The sequence below is a fragment of the Cornus florida genome, unplaced genomic scaffold, assembly GCF_030987335.1.
Source record: "Cornus florida cultivar Cherokee Brave unplaced genomic scaffold, ASM3098733v1 CherokeeBrave_3.0.0_Hap2_Chr10, whole genome shotgun sequence".
In the NCBI taxonomy this organism is placed as follows: domain Eukaryota; kingdom Viridiplantae; phylum Streptophyta; class Magnoliopsida; order Cornales; family Cornaceae; genus Cornus; species Cornus florida.
The window spans coordinates 55,273,391-55,294,941 of record NW_026775580.1 but is presented as its reverse complement, the minus strand read 5'-3'; the positions used below and the strand labels follow the sequence as shown (position 1 = coordinate 55,294,941).

The 21,551-nt window shown below is 31.3% G+C and overlaps 1 long non-coding RNA gene and 4 other non-coding genes across 5 annotated transcripts; all 5 read right to left on the bottom strand.

The window, feature by feature from the left end:
- Nucleotides 1-3,382: 3,382 nt before the first annotated feature.
- Nucleotides 3,383-3,471, bottom strand: LOC132280653 (small nucleolar RNA snoR8a). Its single transcript, XR_009471658.1, has one exon. It is a non-coding gene; the product is annotated as a small nucleolar RNA snoR8a (small nucleolar RNA).
- Nucleotides 3,472-7,410: 3,939 nt separating this feature from the next.
- LOC132280654 (small nucleolar RNA snoR8a) lies at nucleotides 7,411-7,500 on the bottom strand. Its single transcript, XR_009471659.1, has one exon. It is a non-coding gene; the product is annotated as a small nucleolar RNA snoR8a (small nucleolar RNA).
- A 309-nt stretch (nucleotides 7,501-7,809) lies between these two features.
- On the bottom strand, nucleotides 7,810-7,898 carry LOC132280656 (small nucleolar RNA snoR8a). Its single transcript, XR_009471661.1, has one exon. It is a non-coding gene; the product is annotated as a small nucleolar RNA snoR8a (small nucleolar RNA).
- Nucleotides 7,899-8,976: 1,078 nt separating this feature from the next.
- LOC132278367 (uncharacterized) lies at nucleotides 8,977-12,798 on the bottom strand. The gene is made up of 2 exons (XR_009471047.1): nucleotides 10,888-12,798; nucleotides 8,977-10,221 (listed from the first exon to the last, which is right to left on the bottom strand). It is a non-coding gene; the product is annotated as an uncharacterized LOC132278367 (long non-coding RNA).
- LOC132280655 (small nucleolar RNA snoR8a) lies at nucleotides 12,160-12,247 on the bottom strand. The gene has a single exon (XR_009471660.1). It is a non-coding gene; the product is annotated as a small nucleolar RNA snoR8a (small nucleolar RNA).
- Nucleotides 12,799-21,551: the final 8,753 nt, after the last annotated feature.

The following is a 21,551-nucleotide window of genomic DNA, read 5'->3' as shown; positions in this document are numbered from 1 at the left end:
AACCTATCTTTCTTGAGAAATTCCAAGAAAATACAACCAATGTAAGGACAGATGATGGCCGGAAATGCTTTTATCAGTCTCAATTGTAACGACTACATTCCTTAAAACAGATAAACAACCATATTTTCTTTAATATGCATATATATATATATTACATGATGTCAAAAAGTTACTATCACTACACACCATGAAAAATAACTAGCTTAATTAGCTAATCAGACTACAAAAGAAATCAATATTTTTTTTCCCCTTTTTGAAAAGTAAATGAAATCAGTTTATCAACCTAGGATTGTATAATCAGAATGCAATTAGAATTGTTAAAAAAAAAAATAGGGCCAACATAGACAACAAAATAAAAAATGCAAAAAATATAATTGAAAGAAACTTACAATTGAAAACCAGAAAAACGAATGAATTACAATATACAGATTTTTCAATCATATGGAGGTATGTGTAACCCTAACCTCTGAATTTTTTATTTTGACATATTACGGCTTTAAACACCACCATATCAAATATTAGGTGAGGCCAAGCACACATCACCCAAAGTTTGTTAGTGCCATGTTAGATCATAAACCCAACTCCTTTAAATGAAAAGACTAAACTAATTTTATTTTAAAAATATAATAAAAACTACCAACTTCTGGAACAAATTACCTTTAGCCATAACATAAAAGCTGAATCAAATACAACAAAAGATCTAAATATCAAAAATCCAATGAAATAGCATGTAACTACGGTAATTGATTCCGACGACAACATTAAGCAAAAAGTAGAATTGAAATAAAAACAACTAATACATTTATGAAGAGCATATACACTTAAAAGAAGTGTGCCAATTCAAAACATCCCTGGTTAAAACCATTATCAGAGCATTGTCCTTGTCATATCTGATCCTCTGTTTTTGTTTCCGTGAAAGGGAAATTTTTAGTTTGGCACAAGTGCAGGTTTGAGCAAAAGTGTGGGTTTGAGCAATGACATGGCCGAGCCATCTCAAATATAGATTGATTTTGCAGTAGCATCGGGAAGCATATCATTACTAATATATCTATACATATGACAATTTCCCAGGTAAGGAAGTATGCAAGATGATGCCCAAAAATGCCTTATGAGTGCCCATATTAACAACTTCAATCTTTAAATAATAAAGCAACCATATTTTCCTTCATGGAGAAACAACAAGGCATCAAATTATACATATGATGCATAATGTCAAAAGTTACCATCACTAGGCACCATGACAAACTTCTGCTTACTGAGCAGATCAAACTCCGAAAGAAATTAAATTAAACCAGTTTATCAACCAAGCATGGTATAAAAATATCAGAATGCAATTAGAATTGTAAAACAAGGAAAGAAAAATGAAACAGAAAGCATAAACAACAAAATAGAAAATGCAAGAAAGAAGAATAGAATAGAAAAACAAGAAAATGAAAGGAGAATGAAACAATATAGGGTATTTTTTTCAATCATGTGGAGGTATGCGTAACCCTAACCTCTAATTTTTTTTTCTTTTTGCCAGATTAGGGCTTTAAACACCACCGTATCAATTTTAGGAGAGGCCAAGCACACAGCAACCAAAGTTGGTCAATGCCATGTAGATCATAAAGCCAACTCCTTTGAATGAGAAGGCTAAACTAAAAAAAAAAAAAAAACCTACCAACTTCAGAAGCAATTACTTTAGCTACAACATAAAAGTTGTTCACATACGAAGCAAATACAACAAAAAAAATTCTAAATACCCAAGAATTGAATCAAATAGCATGCAACTACAGTAATTGATTCTCCATAAAAATGTCGATAAAAAAGTAGAATAGAAATAAAAACAACTAACAAAATTATGAATAAAATATTTTTAAGAGTGTATTACAATTCAAAACATCCCTAGTTGAAACCATTATTATAAACACAGCAAAGGGATTACATGATTGCTGTGTATTTCAATAATTTGGTGGTATGCGTAACCCTAACCTCTAGAATTTTTCTTTATCAAATTAGGGCTTTAAGAACCACAAGATTAAATTTTAGGAGAGACCAAGCCCACAGCATCTAAAGTTTACTCAATGCCATGTAGATCATGAAGCCACTCTTTTGAATTAAAAGATTCAACTAATCCACAAACCAACTTCTGAAAGATACTCCGTATAACAAATACAAAACAAAAAAACCAAGTTATGGAGAATTCAATTACACAAGCATACAAAAATTTTAGTTACAAATGATGACACTAAAAATTAGATTAAGAATATATCAAAGAAATAAAAACTATTAACACATTTATGAAGAGCATATTTCTAGGAAAAAATATATTGCAATTTCAAGATCCAGAATTCAAACAGTTATTACAAACATTTCCAACAGACAATAGAATGCAATTAAAAAATAAGCATAAAACAAAGTTCGTTCTCAACCGCCTAACTATAGATTAGGAGGGAAACACTGATGCAACTCAAAACCAACAGTCCTAGAACTTGGTAGGCACTCAGCAGCCACCCTTACTTAATTTGACAATAAGAAAACCAATAGAACATTGTTTCAATACCTGTTATTACTTCTTGTTCATTCGTCTTAAAGGAGAAGAAACCGATGTTGGTTAGCAAAATAGAAGCGTCCATTTATAATATAGCATCTACATATGGTGAAGCCCCAAAAAATATAATGCGATCATCAAAATATATGGTGAAGCTTCTCTTTGTGCATGTCTATAGAAAATTCTGACAAGTAATATTTTTATTTTTAACACAGTTTTTTATCATTGCCATCTCAAAAGTAGCCCAAAATCAAATTCACTAAGACTTGAATTGTATTAATTTATTTTGAAACTCTAAGCTTCAATTTTGGGTTACAAGAACAAGAACTTCAACATAACAATTTGGGCTACACTCGAGTGGTTGCAAATTGGATCATTGCGATCCATGTTGCCCCACACTCAAACTGAACTGATGATATATCAAATAAAACCAGACCAAAAGTAAGGGAATTTGCATGTAGAGAGAGAGGAGAGATGGAAATGAAGACGGATAATCAACATTTGCTGTATTAAAAACCTACCAGAATAAAGAAAGACTGAAAACCTCAATTTCCTAGCCTATTACAGTGACAACCTCGTACTGTTAACCTAAAACAATCAAAGTTACTTTGCTATCCCTTCAAATTGTAAAATCATAATAGATTTTGAAATTTGCACTACATTTACTTCTGCCAATATATAGAAGTTCTTATATGATAAACATCCAAATTCATGTACATAATGAGAGTGCTCTATTCTCCAGCCAATACCATACCATAACAGAATTAGTGATAATTTCCTACTACAAGTACTTCTTGCTGTGGGGTTGTTCATGCTAAGAAAGTATTCAATAAGAAAAAATATAATTTGATGGGTGCTCATATTCTATGGGTGTAAATGTGTCTGTCATGCCATGGCAATAGCATTCAGAACGAGGAATTTTTTATAATCATTGCAACCCACCATTTTTACTTCAATAATAGCAGAGAGAGAGAGAGTGTGCAGGGCTAAACAATAACACAGACAGAGCAGATCTGCAAATTGAACTAGTAACAGAAAAGGTATTCTAATTATCAGGTAACCATGTTCTTCATACAGAGTGAAAGACAATAATGCATAAAAAACTAGCAGTGCTTCAGTGTGATAATAACAGCTACATACATCGTTCCAATTAACGATTGACATTCACAAAGAACAAAAAAGAAAAAAAGACGGAGAAAAAAAGACTAATCTGAGTTAATGAACAAGTCCGAAGAGGAAGACAAAATACTTCTTAACTTGGATGATGAAGTAGCTACATCTGTCATTACAGTCATCGGTCTCCAGAGACTTGCATCAAGAAACGTACCATGCTACAACAATGACTTCAAACAAAAGTGCTAAGTCATAGGGGGCATTAAGTCAAGGAAACCGTAGTAGAATAACCAATTGTCAAAAATGGAAGAAAGATCAGAGCTTTCACAACAATACAAAGGTGAAAGAGGAAATAAGATGGATCATAGAATCCCTAACCCAAACCCTATTAGAAAGGGAGTTGCAAAGGAAAAAAATGGAGGGAAATAACATTATGATGTTGTATAGTATTTGGTATAAAATTTTAGAAAAAAATAAAAGGAAATGAAAATTTTGGTAGAGATCATTAAACCATTCACTAAACAAAATTTTCGGATAATTCAACAAGTAAATGCTCTTTTAAAAATAAATTATTTGATAATTTGACAAATCTAACCTCATATATTAATTCCAATTAAAACATATATGTAGTACTTTGTTTGGCTGATTGTATGCGTGGGCAGAGCCAGTGTGTGCCCGGGGTAGGGGTGGGCATTTGATCCACCTATTCACAGGTGCGATCCGATCCAATCGAAATCAAATTGTTAGACGGTGAGGATTCAAAAATATAATGCTTTTAAATTGGTGTTACATGCCCAAGAAGGCTATGTCTGCCAACTTCTGATGCATTTTGATTGGAAAAGAGATCTTGCCACTATCTTACATAAATTGACAAATTTGAGGATAATGTTCCCAATCAAAATAATAATCACTTGGACAAAACAATACAAAGTTTATATTCAGTGTTCTATTTTCAATACAACCCTTTATTCCCTCCACAAGTTTGTGGTTTTGATGTTCAGAAGGAAGGTGCACAGTTGCTTGGATGAATATTGTTGTGACAACCTATCTCACTAGAGCAACAGCATGAAATGAACATTTCACTGCTATCGATTTTCATTTTAACATATACTTTAATTAAAAAACAATGAGGCAAGAAAGTATACATATATTACATGATGTCAAAAAGTAATTATCACTACACACCATGACATATATCTACTTAATGAGATAATCAGACTACAAAAGAAACATAATGAAATTACTTTTTTTTCGCCCTTTTTCTATTTGATAAGTAAATGAAATCGGTTTATCAAACTAGCATGGTATAATAAAAAATGCAATTAAAATTGTAAATCAAGGAAAGAAGGGGGGGAAAATTGCAGCATAGACAATAAAATAGAAAATGCAGAAAGATAATTGAAAATAACTTGCAATTGAAAACCAGAAAACTGGGAGGACAATGAATAATAACAATATAGGGTTTTTCCAACCATATGGAGGTATGCGTAACCCTAACCTCTGAATTTTTTATATTGACAGATTAGGGCTTTAAATACCACCATATCAATTTTAGGAGAGGCCAAGCACACAGCAACAACAGTTTGCTAATGCAATGTAGATCATAATGCCAACTCCTTTGAATTAAAATAAAAGACTAAACTAATTAAAAAAACTACCAACTTCTAAAAAGCAATTACTATTAGCTATTACATAAAACTTGTTCAGGTACAAAGCAAATACAACAAAAAGTCAAGATACCCAACAATCCAAACAAATAGCATGTAACTACGGAAATTGACTCCCAAAACAACATTAAGAAAAACATAGAATTGAAATAAAAACAACTAACATATTTATGAAGAGTATATACGTAAAAAAGAGTAACACAAATCCATCTCATAGCCTAGGCTCTTCATGGCATGTGCATGCTTTATTGATTTGCAATAATTCCAAGGCAAAAATCAGACTCAGAGATAAAAATTAGCTACAGCTTATCTCAAAACCAGGTTAGGATACATCTTCTTTCCTATCACAGGGATTACATAATATAATTTACAAGTTAGCAGAAAATGAAGTTTGGTTGCATTGTAACACTTCTTAGCCTATAGAATTTTTTTTTTGTCAAATTAGGGCTTTAAAAACCACAAGATTAATTTTGGGAGAGGCCAAGTGCACAATAGCTAAAGTTACTCAATGATATAAAATGACCTTTGAATTAAAATTTTTAAAAAATCCGTAAATCAACATCTTAAAGCAATTATATAAAGCTATAACAAAAAAGCTTGTTGTGTAGAGAACAACTACAGAACAAGAAATCAAGTAGTGAAGAATTCAATTACACAACCATACATAAATTTTAGTTACAAATGATGACACCATAAACTAGGTTAAGCATTAACCCAAGGGAGCAAAAACTATTAACAAGTTTCTGAAGAGTTTCTACGAAAAAATATATTGCAATTTCAAGATCCGGAATTCAAACATTTCTAATGGACAATAGAATGAAATTCAAAAGTAAGCATCCAACAAAGTTATCAATCACCTAACTTTAGGTTAGGATGCCAACCTAGACTCAAAACCAACATACCTAGAACTTTCTAGGCACTCAGCTGCCACTTACTTGACAATATGAAAACCAACACAACATTGTTTCAATACCTGTTATTACTTCTTTTTCATTCCTTCAAATCATAATTGGCTCCTAAAACCCAACCCACATTAAAAAGACCTACATTTAAAGAGAAATGTTGTTCATCTTAAAGGGGAAGCAACAAATGTACAAAACCAAATTCACTGTGACTTACATTGCTATCCATGTTGCCCCACACTTAAACTGAATTGATGATAATATCAAATAAATGGACCAAAAGAAAGTAAATTCAAGAGTAGAGAGAGAGAGAGGAGATGGAAATGAAGACGGATTACCAACATTAGCTGTATTAAGAGAAGAACCTAACTTAATAAAGCTGACAGAAAACCTCAATTTGCTAGCCTATATTACAGTCACAGCCTCATACCTTGAACCTAAAACAATCAAATTTACTTTGTTATCCCTTAAAATTGTAAACTCAGTAATATTTTTTGCAATTTGCACAAAATTTACTTCTACCAATATATAGAAGTTCTTATATTGCAAACATCCAAATTCATATAGTAATCACATGCATTATCTACTCTGACCGAATTAAACATAAGATGTATACAGATGCAAAGAGTTTTCTTAAATTATAACAAGCATTTAGGTCCTAGCTATTGACCACATTATCTTAACAAGTTAGGCTAGAGAATGCAATTTAGGTCACAAATCAAACATTAAAGATTACCTACAAACCGTGAAAACAGACCCATTCACCATATAGTACTCTGACCTAGAATTGTTCTTATGTCAATACATTAATGATACGCACTTGTTAGACTTGTCTAAACTCCAGCCAATAGCATAGCATCCCAGAATTAGTGATAATTTCCTACTACAATTGTCATTGACATCCCATTAAGTAATTAGCAGGGCTACAATCTCAACAAACAAATAATGGATTTGTATCTCTAATTTAAATCAAAATAGATTATCAAATTACCAACATATACGAGCTGAAATGTTGTATACACCAACCCTTGTACATATGTCAGTTGTATTTTATGCCCATAAAGCTTCAGAGGTACCAATATCTCCCGAAAAACACAATCAATCAATACCACATAAAGAGTGCCTTATTTGAAAAATAGTACTTCATGATCATGTTAAGAATGTATTCATTAAGGAAAAAAAAAACCATAATTTGGTGGGAGCTCATATTCTATGGGTGTAAATGTGTCTGTCATGCCATGGCAATAGCATTCAGAACGAGGAATTATTTTATAATCATTGCAACCCACAATTTTTATTACAATAATAGCAATGTGTGTATACGTATACAAGGCGAAACAATAACACAGACAGAGTAAATCTACAAATTGATCCGATAAAAAGTAACAAGAAAAATGCGAAAAGATTTTTATAATTATAACGAGTGAAAGGCACTATTAGTACTTCAATGTGATGATAACAGCTGGTTAGAGTCATTCCATTTAAAGATTGAACATTCACAAAGAAACCAAAAAATAAAAATAAAAAAGGTACTCAATTCTATGATTTGTTCATGCTAAGAAAGTAGTATTCATTAAGAAAAAAACATAATTTGGTGGGAGCTCATATTCTATGGGTGTAAATGTCTCTGTCATGCCATGGCAATAGCATTCAGAACGAGGAATTTTTTATAATCATCGCAACCCACCATTTTTGCTTCGTTTTACTTCAACAATAGCAGTGTATATATATGCAGGGCAAAACAATAACACAGACAGTAGATCTGCAAATTGAATACGTAACAGAAAAGATATTCCGACTATCAGGTAACAGAATAAAAAAGAACTAGCAGTGTTTCAATGTGATAATAACAGCTGCATACATCGTTCCAATTAACGATTGAACATTCACAAAAAAATAAAGTTTCACGACAATACGAAGGTGAAAGATCACATAATCTTTTGTATGGGCAGCACAGAGAACGTACTGGTTTGAAAGGTTCTATCAGAACTTCGTGTTATATAGAAGAAGACGGAAGAAACTCCGCCGCGCAGATTTATGTTCGAAACCCTAATCCTAAACCCTAGAAGAAAATTGGGGTCCGTTTGGATTAACTTTTTTTTTTTTTTTTTGACATTTTGCACACACTGGCTAAAAAATGATTACATATGTGTTTAATTGAAATTAACATATAAGGTTAGATTTGTCAAATAATCAAATAATTTATTTTTAAAATATCATTTACTTAATAAATTATAAACCCCTTATTAACATTTAAGTTTTAAATTTAAAAATTATTAAAAAAAATACTTTGAAAAATTTTGTATTCCAACTAAACACATATGTAATCAGCGTATATTGACAAAATTTACTATTTAACATCTTTTTCTCTTTCCTTTTTAATGGACTGCTTACCACAATCTTTTTGACATTTTGAATCCAATCTTCTTCTCTTTCCCTTTTAAATGTATAGTACTATTTTTAAAAATATTATTGGTATTTGTCATCATCTAACTATCAAAATAAAATAAAATCAAAAAAATTAAAATCAAAATTATAGGTATTTGTCTTTATCTAACTATTCTTTTTCTTTTTTTTTTCAAATATAGCTCAAGTAAATATAATTAAATGTCATGACTTTCAAGGATTTTTTAAAATTTTAATAATAATATTATGGTTGCTATTTAAAAATAAAATAAACATAATAACTTAATGAATATTTATGTTTCGTTTGGTTTGATTTGAAGGAACGTTATGTTGTTCGGACGTGTCACCTCTAAACCCATTTTTTTTTTTTTTTTTTTTTTTTTTTTTTTAATCCTATTTTACTAACCATTTGACCATGGGCACAGTTAGTGGTGGTTGAGTACCTACTAACAAATGTAAATAGATAGTATCAAATATGATACACAATTTAAAATCATAATTTAAGTCATATAATTCTAACTCATAATTTTACTACTAGTACATAATAGTTATTAAAAAATATTTTAATAGTTTCATAAATTTTCTAACTTTAAATAAATGACTTAAAATCATTAAAAACTGACACACTTTTATCATAGGTTTTAAACCTTTTTGTGTTTATTTTCCTCATTTAAAAATAGGCCTAAGTGCACTAAACCCACTGTTGTTTAATCGGACTGCAAAATAAGGTATTTTAAATAACCCCTTCCTACTTTTTTTTATGGCAATAAAACCCCTTAATTTTCCAATTGTTGCAAATTGCGCTTTTTGGCTGATTGTGACCTAACTCGAGTTAAGGATAGCGTAAAATTACATAAATACCCCCCAAAAAGGGAAATAGACAAAAATAAATATATAAATAAATAAAATTAAAATCACTATATATCACCCATTTCTGTGTCAAGCTCATGCACATCCATATCGCAGCACCTTCGTGCTCTATGGCTTGGGTTGAGAGCCAACTAATTAGGAAGATGAAGTACAAATATACTGACCAACATAGTCAAAACAGAGAAACAACAGTATTTCCTTTAATTGACAAACAATATGCATATGTTACATGATGTCCAAAGGTTGACATATATCTACTTAATGAACTAAATGAAATCATGATTTTTTTTTTAAATAATCAGTTTATTAACGTAGCATAAAACATGAGGGGAGAATTTAGGGGTCTTTTTTTTTTTCAAATCATGTGGCGGTATGCGTAACCCTAACCTCTGAATTTTTTATTTTGACAGATTAGGGCTTTAAACACCACCATATAAATTTTAGGAGAGGCCAATCACACAGCAACCAAAGTTTGTTAATGCCATGAGGATCACAAAGCCAAACTCCTTTGAATTAAACGACTAAAATATTCTATTGTAAATAAAAATAAAAAAAATAAAAATAAAAACTACCAACTTCTAAAAGCAATTTACCTTTAGCTATAAACATAAAAGTAGTTCAAGTACAAGCAAATACAACAAAAAATATAAATATACCAAGGCATAAAATTATACATATGTTGCATAATGTCAAATGTTACTATCACTACACCACCTTGACAAACATCTGCTTTCTGAAAGAAATAAATTTAATCAGTTTATCGACCAGCATGGTATAAAAAAGTGTAATTAGAATTGTAAAACAAGGAAAAAAAAAAAAAGTGAAACAGAACGCAGAAACGATATAATAAAAAGATGCAAACAAATAATTGAAAGAAACATGGAATTGAAAACCAGGAAAAAGAGAGGAGAATGAATAACAATATAGATTTTTCTTTTTTTATTTCAATCATGTGGAGGTGTGCGTAACCCTAACCTCGTTTTTCTTCTTTTGAAAGATTAGGGCTTTAAACACCACCATATCAATTTTAGGAGAGGTCAAGCAAAGTTTATCAATGCCATGTAGAACATAAAGCCAACTCCATTGAATTAGAAGACTAAACTAACAAAACAATAAAAACAATGTGCCCAATGCACCATGCACCGGACACATCGCCCTCCGAAGTAGGAGAATATATACAATGTGCCCAATGCACCGTGCACTGGACACATCGCAATTGTTCATGCCTACAACACGTGCAAAGTAGTAGGAAGAGGGTTTTAAGCCCCGTAGCCCATAGGGTCAAAGGGTCAAAGTGGGTGTGTGAGTATATTTCTAATCAAGATAAAATAAAAAATAAATAGATAAACTTTAGCATTAACTTGACAATATGAAAACCAACACAACATTGTTTTAATACCTTTTATTACTTCTCGTTCATTCCTTCAAATCAAAATTGGTACCTAAAAACAAACCCAAGTTGAGAAAATCATACACGTAAAGAGAATATTCATCTTCAGGGAGAAGCAACCGATGTTGGTTAGCAAATAGAAGCTTCCGTTTATAACAGCATCTACATACGGTGAAGCCCAATAAGATATAATGTGATCATCAAAAGATATGGTGAAGCTTCTCTTTCTGCATGGAAAGTGATACTTTTTATTTTTAAAACAATAATTTATCATTGCCATCTCAAAAGAAGTCCAAATTCAAATTCACTTCCAATAAAACTAGACCCAAAGTAAGTGAATTTGCATGTAGAGAGAGAGGAGAGATGGAAATGAAGAAGGATTACCAACATTTGCTGTATAAGAAACATACCATAATAAAGCAGACTGAAAACCTCAATTTGCTAGCCTATTACAGTGACAACCTCATATCATCAACCTATCAACCTAAGACAATCAAAGTTATTTAAGTGTAAAATCATAATAGTGTTTCGAAATTTGACTACACTTACTTCTGCCAATATGTAAAAGTTCTTATATGATAAACATGTAACTTCATATAGACAATGAAAACGATATCAAATCTGATGATATCAAATTAAACACGAGATGTATACAGATTCAAAGAGAATTTTCTTAAAGTATGACAAGTTTTAGGTCCTACCTATTGACCACGTTCTCCTTCATTAAACTTAATGAGCTAGGCTTGAGAATGGAATTCAGATCACAAATCAAGCAGTATAAATTAGTACCTAAAAACTGTGAAAACAGAACAGTTCACAATATAGTGAACTGAGCCAGAATTGTTCTTATGTCAATACATTAATAACTTATACTTGAGCATGTTTGTAATGTAGGGTGTCAGATTCCACTAAACACCCGACAAAAGCATATCATCCCATAATTATTGATAGTTTCTTACTACAATTGTCATTGGCATATGCCAATAAACAAGTCAGGGATGCCCTCCGTGTCGAGGAACATGTACTAGGGTGTCTCCTAGGGTGTATGTCCGACTCGTTCATCTCTGATTTAAATCAAAATTAATTATAAATCTACCAACATGTGTTGCTAAAGTCACAACAACTTGGAACAGACCAGCCCATCTAATTCTCAAAAAGGGTACAATAATTAAAAAAAAAATTACTTCTAAAACTGGGGTGAGTTGTTCTAGAATGCCAAGAAAGTATTCATTGAGGAAAAAATAAAAAAATAAAATAAAATTATATATATATAATTAGGTGGGTGCTCATATTCTATGGGTGTAAATGTGTCTATCATGCCATGGCAATAGCATTCAGAACTACGAATTTTTATAATCATTGCAACCCATCATTTTTACTTCAATAATAGCAAATTGTGTGTGTATATAAATATATGCATGTATACATATGCAAGGCAAAACAATAACAGAGACAGAGTATTGCTACAAATTGAACTCATAGAGAGTGACAAGAAAGATGCAGAAAGGGTATTATAGTTATCAAGTAAATTTGTTAAAGGCATAATAAAGATTAAACATTCACAAGAAAGAAAGAAAATATCTAGGTTAATGAACATGTCCATCAATTCCAAAAAATGGAAGAAAGATCGGAACTTTAGCTACAATACGAAGGCGAAAGAGGAACTAAGAAACATCACAGAAACTTGTTGATCGGCGACAGAGAGAGCGTATTGATTTGAAAGATTCAATCAGCACTTGGGTTATATAGAAGAATATCAAGTAACGCTGAGGCGCAGATTTATATGAGGAACCATACCCTAACCCTAGCTACAAAATTGGGGGCCGTTTCGATGGAGAGGTAGTTGCAAAGGAAAAGGGAAGGGATATGTTGTATTTATCCCAAATTTGGGAACGTACCTAACTTCACAAGTGAATACTAAAAATGTGTCGCCGAATCTATCTACCTTTTTTGTAGATGACTTTTAGTATTTTTTTATTAAATTGAATTATCAATTTGTTCGGGTGATGATTTATATTTTATAAATTTAACTCAAAAACCATTACATTACTTTTCAAATTGAACACTTATTTTAAAGCAGAACACTTACTTTGAAATAAGAGAATAATTATTTATTTCTTAATTACACAATTACCCTCCCAAATATATTTGGTCTCCCCTTCTCTCTCGTATCTTTAGGCTATATTTGGCTTGGTTTTTGCGGCTCCAAAACGAGCTTTCATGTTCAAAAAGACATTCCCAAAAATTTAGCATATTTGGTGAGTGTTTTGAAACGGGCTTTCCCTAAACGCCAAAGTCATTCAAAGCCCATTAGAGTGAAGCCGAAAAAATAAGCTTTCAGAAACGCATTCTCAGGAAGTTGAACGACACTTTAAGTAATATATTTTGATTTCCAAAATTATCCTTATATGTGTTAAGTTATTACAGTACCATATTAACTTACTGAATTACAACATTGGTTTTCTCTATGCGCTTTTGGGATAAGAAGAACACCGATAGTCCATGAAGAAGAATATTATTGCTCGACGCCGGTGAGCAAAACTTGAAGAAGAAGTTGCTTGAAGCTGACACACACGGTGTGTGTGTGTGTGAGAGAGAATGATGTATTGGGTAGTTATTGAAAGAACAAGTGATACTGATAGGATAAGAATTGATTAAGGAACAACTAATTGATAACTATTGATTAAGGATATATTTGTTTGCTATGTAAAGAGATACGAATGATTGGGGTGTTGTGAATAATGATAATATAGTGGAAACTTATCTATGGTGTTGTGATTGCTCTTAATTTTTGATTTTTGTTTAATTTTTCTTTTAGTTAATTATTGTTTATTTTGGAATTAGTAGTTCAATTATTTATACAATTTGGCAAATTCACATTTGTTATTAGAAATTTATTATCTTCTTTAAATAAATTTATATTATTTATTTGTTAATATAATTATTATGCAATTTTATTGGTACAAATATTTTTATGTGGTTTTTTCTTTAATGACAAAATAACAATGAGGCTCATTTTTAGCCCATAGCTATAGGAAAGAAAGATAAGAGAGCAATACTCCCACCCAACAAGGTTATAATTTTTCCATGCATTCAGAAGCATGGTAGCTACGCAATTTATTCGGAACTCTTAAATCTTATTGCAAGTGTCACCAACAAACAATAAAAGGGCCTTGGAAAAGTGTAATACCTAGTTAAGACCAAAAGAAAGAGAAACCCTTCCCAAATACGGTTAAATAATTATATAAGAGTATTATTGTAAACTTATGTTTATTTTATATCGAAAGGACTTTGGTCATTTTGTTTCCAAACAAGTAAAATAATTTTCGCAGCTAAAACAACTTCTCAAAAGCAATGTTCACCAAACGTCTTTTTTTATTATCAATTCTTTCCAACAAAGTCATTTCTATAAGTCCTTTATAATAAAAGGACTTTTTATTTTGAAAGCTCCTCCAAACGCAACATTAATTTTTATAAATAAATTATTACAGGGAAAAAAAAAAAAAAAAAGTTCTATCCTAAATAAATTATCTATTTTGACAATACTAATAAATTTAAAACCATGCCCCCCTCAAAAAAAAAAATTTAATTAAATTAATTAAAAAAATTAAAGCTTGTAGTATAAAAGATAGTTATGGTATTTTAAAATAAGATATGGTGCATTAATGAGTATATGAACTTTTTTGTCATTTTATTTAGAAGAAATAAACAGGTGGAGTAGGAATATCGCCTCCCTAAAATTTTAGAAAAACATTAAGAGTAATTCAATGTGAGATGGATTTCATGACAATTGTCATTGGCTCTGTCTTTTTGTCGTGATAATGTACAAACTTTGAGTTGCCCATATAACCATTTGAAAGAAGCTTATACAAGAATCTCATTGCACATCAAAATTTATTTACGGATAACAAGAAGTCAAGTGGATGAGTTGATTTAACATTTAAACTCATAGGGTTCGTTTGGTTAGCGTGAAAAAACCAAAAAGGAAAAGAAAAAAATATATATTTTTATTTTTTCGCATGTTTAGTTAGAGGGAAAGTGAAAGTTTTGGGGAAAATAGAATTCCCACATCTGAAAAAAATTTCGCGCATAAAATACACGAAAATTCACTTTCCCGCAAAAGCTATGCACTTTAATATATTACTTTCCTATTATACCCATGTCAGTTTTCTCTCTTCGTTCTTCTTCACTAAAATTACAGACTTCATTGAAAAGGTAAATAGCATTATTCTTCATTAAAATTACAGAAAAGGTAAATATGTGAGTTTCTTCTTCTGTAAATTGCTTGTTTATACAATCAAGTATTACTAATTTAATTGTTTGTACATCCAAAATTCTTTTTTCTTTCATTGTGGAATTTTTTTTTCATATATATTTTTGGATGGTATGAAATTTGTAAGATATTTTTTTTCCATAATATATACATAAAAGTTGATAGCAAGAGTGTTGGGTGAAAACTAGGGGTAGTGTTGGAATTTGATCGGTTGGTCAATCAAACATCAACCTTCGCAATAGCACGAATCATTGTAAAATAGGGCTATTGGTCGGGTAAGTCGAACCACTGGGACTGTGCTAGTCTTAAGGCAACCTAAGTATCTAGAGTTATTTTAGAGTGATAAGGGGTGTTCATAGAGGGTTTGTTTTGTTTGTCACTAAACTACAAATTCAGAATGCATAAAACAATAAATTGAAGGAGATTAAAAGAGAAGATTTAGAGAAGGAAGTCTAGGGAAGTGAGTCCACTCCAAACCTCTACACAAGCTAATTATATGATTAATTTGGGGAATTAATGTAGAAATGACCTTGATATATAATAATACATGACTACTATAATATCTTCAAGAAATTCAATTAATTAAAGAGTAAGAACAACCTATCAAAGCTTCACATGGTTGAGTTACCTAAACTAAGATGCAACCCTAGACATGCTCACTAAGCTAGAGATTGTCAAACAATTAATTAATTGGTGGAAGCACATGATATCAAGTCACAAGATTAACTCATCAAAAGAAATTCTTAAGTTATGGATTAACAAGCTACTCAAAACCATGCCATTAAAACCGTTCCATAATCTTAGTTCCATTGTCACTATGAAACTATAAGCCATACACTATGAGATTAAATAATCTAAGACAAGAGTATGTAAATCGACATAGTCATTCAAACATTCAAAATCTTCATTACAATTTGTAACATGCTCTAGACCATGGAACTAGCCAAATATACATTTCATTCCCCAAAATAAATCAAAAACTAGACATGCTTACAAGGTAGAGCTTCATCACCTCCCTAGATGGAGGTTTAGTTACCCATTGATGCACTAGAGGGAGGAGGAATCAAAAGCCTTGACCTCCATTTTCGAGCTCCCCTTTTCTAGCTCCAAGAACACCCTTTTCTTGCTCTCTTCTCTCTCCTCAATCTTGCCAAAATTCAAGGATAGGATGCATGTGGCCCTTAGTTGCCTTATATCTTTCAACCAAGCTCTCTCTCTCCTCCAAAGACATTCCCAACCACTCCATAAAGAAGGAAGGTGGAAATGTGGAAACCAATGCACAAGTGGGCTGAAGAGGGGTTCATTTCCGAGCTACAATCTGGCTGATTTTCGAGCACTCGAAGAGTGGTCTCGAGCACTCTAAATTAGTGTAATATGCAACATGCTCTTCTTGCTCAACACTGACCTACTTTGGTAAAACTGCTATAACTTTGTGCCCCGAACTCCAAATGATGATCTGTTTGAAGATTTGGAGAGCTGATTCAGTGCTTTAAAAACTTCATGTTTTGATGAAGACCCAATTCTCAAGTCTGGTTGGTCGAAAATGGGGAGAAAGGAAGTACTTCAGTGCTGCCAGGCAGTTCTGCGCACCTCTGTTAAGAAGATCATAACTCTCTGTTCCGAACTCCGAATGACGAACCGCTTGAAGATTTGGAAAGCTGATTCAGAGCTCTAAATCTTTCATGTTATGATGGAAGTCCAGTTATTGAGTTTACTAGGTCGAAAATGGCGACAAAAGTCAGGTTCTACCGCTGCCAGAAATTCAGAATTGGCACCCTTTTTGTTCATAATTCCACAAGGCATCATTTTTGCTTCCTTTTTGCACTTTAACCTGAAAATGCACAAAAACATGCAAATGGAGTTAATCTACATAAAATAATCAATTAATGGACTTTGTTAATGTAATTTAGGGCGCCTGAATATACAGTATTCAGCGCTTATCAGAATTGTTGGTCGTCGGCTAGAGGAGAACAAGCTTGGGAACGGCCTTGAAACTCACCTATTGTCAATTCTTTCACAACTCTGCCTATTCATCTACGTCATCTCTGTGTGTTCAAACCAGAGCCAAAACTCTAGCTTTATAAATACTCCCAACGACGTCTTATGTTTGAATTTGAATTCGAATGCTTAAGAAGCCTCCATTCTCTACACCACCAAGAATCACAAAGAGAATTGTAAACGACTAACCCTAATAGTAACTTGAATCGCAGAGCGAGTTAGAGATTGAGGCTTAATTCCGTGAACTTAAGCTCTGCTGGGTCAGCCTCAATGAAGACCCAGAAAGAAAAAGGGATTTTAGGTAATACTATAATGGTGATGCATAGCAAAGAACATGGAACAGAGAATAAAAGGTTCATTTGGAGAGAACAATTTATAGTTTGAAAGTAGAGAGAGGTATTTTTGCTTCTTCCTGTCAATTTTTTTTCTTTCTTCATAATATTATATCTTATTTTCTTCTCCATTCCATATATATTTTGATAAAAATATAAATAGTGTAATTTTGAGGTTTATCACATACCAAGCAAATTATGCTCTCTCTTTCTTTCCTTAGTTATCTATTTCTCATTTTTAAAAATTCCTGACATATAAAATTGTATTATATATATTTTCTACCATATCATTATATAATTTGAATGTCAAAAATTTGCTGACTTTTTTTAGATCTAGTTGTTTATGGATAATACATTCACTATTTTCTTCTTTTTATTCATCAGATGATAATATGTCTCTTTCAGTACTACCCTGTGGAATTTTATACTTGGTTTAAGTTGCTGTTTCAAATTATTGTAATATATTCCTTCTGTTATTTTTGGGTCCCATTTTTAGTTTGTGGTAATTTGTTATGTTTTAATTGTAAGATACAATTCTTCCGGATCTCAGCTACAGCTCATGAGGTTTTTTTTTTTTTTTTTTTTTTTTTTTTTTTTTTTTTAAGTGATGTCAAATTTCGTAAAATTAAATTTTCATATATGTCATCTAATTAGAATATACCTTCCAATCTTGTCATATATAGATTGATTCTTTACAGGGAAGAATACACTTGTAGGGATTATAGTATATGCAGTTTAAATTTTACTATAAATTAGGTTTATATTCATTTTGTTTTATACACATTTTTATGTATGGATATATGAATATATAATATAGTAATATATTAATATAAATGTGTATACCAATTCAAAAATGTCATCTCTTTTTTCATATCACTTATAAGCTAATTTTACAGCTTTCTAAATTATTTTTTTAATTATTTGTTCTTATATGACCGCATTTTGTTAAACTTGACAAATGGATATAAATGATGAACATGATGAAGAACTTAATCTCATTGTTACAATGCTTGTTGGCATTATAACTTATTTGCATGGGGTATACTATTTAACACACTTTGATAGGAGGCCACAACGTAATTGTTATTTGACTCAATGTGAATTTGTCAATGATGTCACACGATCCGATGAACATTGTCATAACTTATTGTGCATGAGAATGTGGAATCCTTTCAAAGATTTGTATACAGATTTAGAGGAATCGGGAGACTGAAAGACACTGTGCATTATAGTATTAAGGAGCAACTTGCAATATTTTTACACATTATATCTCATAATATTAAGAATTGTAGTGCAAAATTTTATTTTAAGCGATCCGGTGAAACCATATCTCGACATTTCAATACAGTCTTAGATGCAATCATAGACATAGAAGACAACTTTTTAAAACAGCCTACTCTTGGAACAGAGACGCCTAATGAGATTCGTGACAACAATATAATGTAGCCATATTTTAAGGTATTCTCTTGCTAAAAGAAATTAACTTATTAATTAAGAATACATATTTTTTTAACTCATATGTTATTACTGTATTATAGGATTGTGTGGTAGCAATTGATAGTACACATCTCGTGAAAGTTTCCATTGAATATGTAGCAAGATTCCATGGTGGAAATATAACGACCCAACCCTAGATGATCTGAGTCATTAACGGGCAAAGAAAGTAAATCCGAATCCTTATCTGAACCCAAAGGCTCACTAGGGGTAAAATAGTCATTTTACCTAAGAAAGTTGATAATTTGACATTAACCAAGTCCAATGAGGTCCATTCAATCTAATTTGATCATTTGGTAACATCCTAATGTGATACCCCCGGATTTACGAATGCGGGTTGGTCAGGCCCACGCCCGAATACCCGGGGATATCAAAAACAAATCGGTAATAAACGAACACAGAGTACAAAAGAATAAATAGAAATAAATAATTTGCTATAGAAAACTAAAATAAAAATCTAATAACTCCTCAGAATAAATTCTTATTAATAATAAAAACATTCTGATACAATTAATCCTCCATTAATACAACTCGGGAATCCATACTATGTGGACTCCTATAAAATATCCAAAATAGAACAAGTGATAGTAATAACTGTTTACATTAGAAAACTGAAACGTAAAAGAAACTCTTATGTAGACTCCGGATGAGTGAAGTAAACTGATCCCTGCTCAGCACAAATAACCTCTACTCCTGACGAACACCTGAAAAATAATGGTGGGTCAGGCCCACAAATAAGTTCTACTCTACAACAGTCCAAGCAGAGATTCGATACACGTATACATCCTAATCAATCCAACAATAAATAGTAGTCCGTAAATATATATATACACACACTAAATGAACCTCACTAGACTATAAGGTTGTCTCAACCTGAATAGTAGGTAACATGCAAAACGCACATATAGTGGGCATGAGTACCTAGACTTACCAGGGTACACAACTACACTATATCTAACTACACATCCCTGGCGATATACGCGCCCTAACCGCTGATCCTGAGACCCAAGCTCATATCATGGTACCATACTTATATATATATAATCTAGTAACTATCCTATCCAGTATAAATTAATCCTCCATAAGTCGTTCAACTTGTTCAGCTAACCTGACTTGAATATAAGTAGGACTTAACATTTTAGTTAATCCACACCCTTATATAATAAATTAATCATCTATAAGTTATTCAACTTGTTAAGCTGACCTGACTTGAATATAAGTAGGACTTAAAATTTTAGTTAATCAATTCCCTTATATAAAATAGGTAGGACTTAACTGATAAGTTAATCCGTCCCTAGAATGCCACCGTCCCACACCGGTGCATTAAACCACACAATCCAACAATTGAGGTAACAATTAAGGAAATGCATCAAACATTTCAAAAAGAACTATGATAGTATGATATCAAGTTGTCACATAATAGGAATGACTTATTATTTATTTAAACTTCCTATATCATATGTCTTACACAAACTGAATCTTATACATGATGATATTTTAGCATTCTCCATATCCAATTCATCCTACACATTTAATCTCAACTGCTAAAACATTTTAAAAGATTAAATCCATTCGTTTGTTTAAAACATTCAAATAGCAATCATCATTATGATTGAGTCTATTTAAATTTATTTAAACCCATACCTAGTCCCTATTTAATGTTCAGAAATCCTAGGCATGTTTCTACGTTCCATCATTCCACAGATATGAAAAACACATAATTTAAACATGTAAAAATTCACACCAGAAATCAAATCAAAATCATGCATTTATCAATTCATAACACAAGAACAGATATGAACCAATTTCATAAAACCTATGTTCCAATCCAATTAAACATGTATAATTATTTAATTTTATGTGTTTAATAAATCCTGGAATTTTCTAGGCATGTACAGAAACACGAATCAAAGGGAAAGAGATAGAAGAAGAACTTGCCTAAAACTTTCGGATTGAAAATTAAATTTCTTCTTCCTTGATCTTCTCTCTACATGATTTTTCTCCTCATTCCTTCCTTAATTTTCCCCCTTCCCTCTCTAACTCTCTCTCTCTAGAATATATCACGTGAATATTTCTAACCCCCTTTTACAACTTATAACTATATATTTATAGGCTAAATAAATTAACCCAACCCTTTTCACAATCCAAGTCAACTTAAAAAATAAAAATAAAAATATTAAAAAGGTAAGTAAAATATATTACGTATATAATTTATGTATATATTTATTAAATAAATAAATTATACACATCCCATTATTTATTAATGGATTATCCAATAATACCAAAGTTACCATAATATTATAAAGTAACTTAAAACATAACACGTATTAAATCTATATATATTTTTATTATTTAAATATAAAACATATACATCAGATTAAATATTATTACCCAAATTACCATAAAAGTAATTAATAAATTACCCATTATTTATTAATGGATTATCTAATAATACTTAAGTCACCATAATATTATAAAGTAACTTAAAATATAACACGTATCAAATCTATGTATATTTTAATTATTTAAATATAAAACATATACATCAGATTAAATATTACTATCCAAGTTACGAT